Here is a 5,884-nt window from a genome sequence, read left to right as displayed (position 1 = left end):
CAATAATAGATAAAATGGGCATTGGTTGCATTGGCAAAAGGTCTAAGGCTCAAATCCTAAATATTGCCAGATCCAGTGCCCAGATAAAATCTGCCCAAATAAAAGGTTGCGTCATGAAGGACATCTGGTGTAAAACCTGTGCCAAGTTATGTGCAGATCTGATGGCCTGCTGTGGCGACCCCTGGACCAACAACAACCAATAACATAATACACGTGATATCATGACGAAGAAACTGAACGTTAGCTTTTGTATTAAACACTTTACACTTTAACACGTGTCCTGGTATAGAAAACTAATCAACCTCTAAACAGTGTGATGTGTCTGAATGCCAATCAGAGTTACCCATAGAACCCTGAAGTTTAACATTTCTCAACAACACATCCTGGAATATTTTACTTCACTTTTGCAAATGGTTTCCAAATCAACGATGTCTTCTGCTTTTTAATCCATTTTAACTCCCATTTTATTGTTGTGTAACGTCTGTGAAACAGATCCGTTCCTGTTCTCCCTCATGTTATAACAGCTGTAAGCGGTCCTTCTTTATTTATACTGGATGTGACCCATCATACAGTATACAAGCCTCGCCCGGTTAGTGCAGTAGGTGTAATTTCTTGAAAATGAAAAATGAAACTGAAGGCTCCCTCTTTCTCAATGCATTATCAGATTGCCATTTAGATATTTTAAAAACAGGATTTCCGTCTATGTTTTTTTTAAGGCTCTCCTTGTAAACAAAGGCGCACTGGCCGGATCTCAGTAACCGGACATGATACAGTAATAAATGTAATGAATTCATCTTATTGAACCAGGAATTTGAAAAGATGCAGAACTCGAATCACCCAAAATGTGACTTAATACCTAACTTGATGAGATGAGAACAGAGGTAAAGGTGTATCTATCTATCCATCTATGACTGATGTTGTTGATAATGTAGCAGAGATTTTTTTTTTTACCAGGATGAAAGTATGAATTAATCATGAATGTACAGTTCATCAGCTCTGTTCAAATAATTTACACGTTCATAAAAGGCTTGTAGGCATTACAGGAGATGAAAGGTTTTAGACCAATTTATTAAAGAGTTTAATACAAATTATATTAATTATTGCCTGGTTGGTTTAGACGTGGCTAGACAGAGAGGAGTGACCACTGAATAAATAAAGCTTTAGACAAAGCACTTTACAGAAAGAAAGCTAAATAACTTTCAGTATTGGTGAGTTTTATGGGTAAAGAACAATGGTACAAGTTGCCATTTGCCCTGCTTGTAGTTTTATTTTGAAGGGATCTGTGGCTTTTCAGACACTAAAAATAAATCATTAAATAACATTAAAGGTTTCAGCTTTTAATAGTCATTGCTGTAGTGGTTGGCTATGTTCCTTAAATTAATAATAAAAAAAATAAATCAACCCAGAGAACCGTACTTTGTCCCAGAAAACCAGATATAAGATGATAACTGAGAGATAATTAAGTTACTAAAGCTAATGGAAAGGAGGCCTGGACATGATGCCGTGACGCCATGACTTGATGCGTCATGTTGATAGCAACAGCTTTACACATTAATTAAACTAATGGCGAGCAGCATTGTCAGTACATTTTATTACTTTGGTAAATTAACTAGCTGCTACCATTCTATTCTGAACATACTGCAAGCATGGAGACAATAAAGGTAAAGGATGTGCCAAAATAACCTTGTTTTATATATATATATATAAACTCTTTTGCTTGGTATGTTAGCTAGTTAGGTAGATCACTGCTAATCCAAGCGCACCTGTTCAAGACGCTGAAGGGACGAGCCAATAAAATGCGCAGCCCATTAGATCAAGTGCGGAGGATCTGTTGCCCAGGCAACCGTTAATCACTTTATTGCACAAACCAATCAGCGCTTATGTTTAGTTTAGAAAATTGACGCATTTTGTGTGACTTTTATCTGAAAAGTAGCGAGACTTTATTTCAAATGTAAGGAGTAAAAGTACAGGATTTTGAGCTGATTTTGAGATTTTGAGTGAATAGAAGTAAAAAGTCACAAACAGTATGGAAATTACTTGAGTAAAGTACAGATAGAGGAAAAAATTATCAAGTAGAGTAACAAAGTACCACCACTAGATGGGTCAGAGTTCTTTTTAAGTTAATAAGACATGGGGAAAATGAACAGCTGGGTATTTTACAGAGAAATCACAATCAAAGCCACTCAAGGCCATTTTTACTTTGTTTATAGTCGATGCTTTCATTTAAATATAAAACTTGTAGTCAGAACTACCATCAGAGGTGCTTATATAAAAAAGAAAAAAGGAAGAGGTGGATGCTTTGAATATACTGTATGTGATAAAACCGAAATCCGAGGATAAAGGGGCGAGCAATGGATAATCAATTCATTCTAGTGCAGAAAGTATAAGCAGAAGGCAAAAACTCTCTCTTCTCCAGTGGCACCGTTTCACTTCCTAACAAGTTGGAAATGCAAAGAAAACCCCCCAGATATATATACATCTATGACAAACAAATGCTTCTTCTAAACACCACTTACAGTCATGTAATACCCAATCCTGGAATAAATTCTGACTTTATGAAACCAGATGAAACCAGATTTTACACTCATGATGCACTAATACTGCAAGACAGGACTGTACCAATCCCATAACCTGGAGCTGATTGGAGGGACCTATTGGGGGGCTTTCTAGAAGTTGGAGCAGAGCAGGAGATGTTTTAATGATGACTAGGACATCATATGACTAGGACAGCGTTCTCTGTTCTTTTACGAGTTCGATCTTGCAAAAACATTCATCTCAGGAATGCCAGCCTGTTCTTTACATTCTTGGTGATAAGAATCAGACATCATTTTTTTTTTTTTACAAATAGGTAAAAGGTACAGATATATTTCTATTTAAAACAAACAACAAATTTTAAACATCTGATTAGAATAAACAAACATTATTTGACGTATGATGAAATATTACACAGATTTGATTACGAGATTCTCTGTATCGAGTCATTAAAGCAGAATACTGTATACTATACTGTATATCACAATGGCAAAAGGAAAAGTCATAATAAATACAAATAAATCTGCATAACATTTTCTCATAAAGATTCCAAAAAGAAACTCATTTCTGCCATGTATAAGAAAATGCAGATTTCTTTCACATTTGCAACTTTTTTTTATGTTAGTACAGTAATTGTGCGCTACTGCAACTCCCATAGCTGTGTGAAAATAACTGCAGAATAAAATACAATAGATCAGGGTAATTTTTTCTTATGGAGGCTTGTTTCCGCTGCTGCTGTTGTAAAAAAAAAAAAACAACAACAACAACAAAAAACCCAAAAGGGATTGATCTCATAATAGTGAGTTACTATCTCTTAGTCGCAACTTACTGTATCTCATATGCATGCTTCCAGAAGAAGTCACGCAACACAAAACTCACAACTGTGAGCACTTACAAAACAAATCTGTTGAGATGTTTTACGGAGGCAAGAAATCGAGAGTCCAAAATGTTTCATTTTTAATCATAATTTTTATACATTGCTGCTAGGACGAGATAAAACAATCTCTATGTTTTTTCTTATCATCCCAAGATCATTTTATCTTGTTATTATGGAAATGTATATTATTTATATGAGATAAATAGAAGGAAGTTTAAACATCTAAGATGCTTAAATTTTGCAATCTTTGAAATCTTTTGAAATGTAATTGAAAAATCTATTCAAATTTCAGGATTAGTATTTGGTTCATCCTGCTTTCACTTAAACCTAAACCTGTCACAAATTCGTTCATTGAACGTCAATGACACAATACTAAACATATTGTTTCTATGTTTAACATTTTTCTAATTTTTTTTGTTTATTACCATTTTTTTGTACAACAAATATTTAGATTTTCACCAATATTATAAAAGATTATAAAATATAATAATAATAATAATAATAATAATAATAATAATAATATGTATTCCTCTGAATAATGAGGAGGGATTTTTTTTCCCATGGCAATATGTTTTTTTTTATTTTTTATAATACCTTACTTAAAACTTAACAAAACTTTACTTGACACACACTTACACCAGTCCTCTAACCCTGAGTGACTTTCTGTTTTCATCAGATTAGACACAGCTTGTTGGTAAAGTTAATCTGAAGTGTGTGATGTCACAACGAATCAGCGCTGCCCCAGTCTCATGCCTGCACCCTGCCAGGTTTGGACACTGTGCATGTGCAGACAAAGGAGTGGTGTGTGTGTGTTATTTCCGTATGTGTAATTTCTTGCTTTATATAGTGCTTTTAAGCAAAACATTTCATACTATCCTTTTTATTGTAAATTCTGACACATGTCATATCTAATGCCTTTCATTATTTAGTCATGATATAGTCTGCTTTCATGTCAAGTGTTTCCCAGGGCCTCTCCCCTTACAGCCTGCACAACTTTAAAAACAAGTGTCTCCAGTGCATAGGGATGAGAGGAATGTAATCGAGGACAAATAGGGTTAAATAAAATACAGCCACATTCCCTCCTTCTCTCAGGGGTTCATATGAGCATCAAACACAGCTAAGGGAAATTCAGATGATAGAAGGAATGGAGGATTGGAGTTCGGCATTGCTGCATCATTGGAGACACATGCTGTAAAAAACAAATCACAAATCACAAATTAGATGATTTTTAACTTCACATTTCTGTACATTACACGTTACACATACCGGTCGGCTCCAACCCTAACACCACTGGTGATTTGATTACCATTGATTATTAATCAATAAACTGGTTACAGGATCATGTACACCCAAGGCTCACCCATTCTCATGGGCATCAAAGGCCAGCATGTCTGGTCCAATCCCACAAAAAAAACAATGCAGGACAAATTGCTGAAAAAAGTAAAAGATGATAGAAAGGTATCAGAACACTCACCACACAACAGCCTACTGCGCATGGGTTTCAGCAGGCAAACAGTTCAAGGATGTTGACCTGGCATTCAAATTATGTAGATCTCAATCTGACAGAGCATCCATGGAATGCACCGCACAAACAAGTCTGATCCATGGAGGCCCTACCTGGTAATTCACAGCACCCAAAGGATCCTCTGATATGCTTTAGTGACATACACCGGACACCACAGCACACCCACAGAGTGTATTGTGGAGTCATGCCAAGAGAGGTTAGAGCCACCCCAGTGGCACAAAGGGAACCCAAAACCTAGATGGCTTTAATATTAATGGGATTTAGTCTGTGCACATATAATTAAGATTATATATATATATATATATATATATACTAAAACTTATCTATCAGCCAATGATAGATAAATCATTAGCCTACACACAGTTGTTTAAACCATGGTTAACCAGTAGAAAACTAATGAATGCTTGAGTAAATGGGTCAAATGTCTTTTTAGAGTCAGTGCTGAAGCATAAAGTCAAATAACTCTGCCCTTTAATTACATCAGCAGATTTAAATGGAGGTTGTTGGTCTTTTGCCTGCTCCTGTCGTGGGGTCGCCACAGTGGACCATCCGGTCCGCACAACAACTACGCTGGATGCCCTGCCTAACACAACCGTCCAATTTGATCCAGGCTTGGGTCCGGCACTGCAGCCGCCCCCTGGGGTTTGGACATTGGCTGGGAATTGAACCCGGGCCTTCCGCAGACGCAAATGGAGGTCATGCTAGAATATTCGGAGGTAACTAGTTCATTCTGGTAGCTAGAGATCTGTTCTAAATGGGTATTGTTTAAACACACAAAAAAGCATTATACTTGCCAGAAGACCAAAAAGGCAGACCAAACAACGCAAGACAAGATTCAGAAACGAGAGAACAGCTGGAGATCTAAATAAAACAAGGCTTGTTATGTGAGGAGACAAGACTACCTTAAGCAAGTCTTAATATTAATCGTGTGGTTGTGTGCACTTTATTAT

This window comes from Clarias gariepinus, chromosome 28 (genome assembly GCF_024256425.1).
Source record: "Clarias gariepinus isolate MV-2021 ecotype Netherlands chromosome 28, CGAR_prim_01v2, whole genome shotgun sequence".
NCBI classification, from domain to species: Eukaryota; Metazoa; Chordata; class Actinopteri; order Siluriformes; family Clariidae; genus Clarias; species Clarias gariepinus.
Note: the sequence above shows the minus strand (reverse complement) of the source record.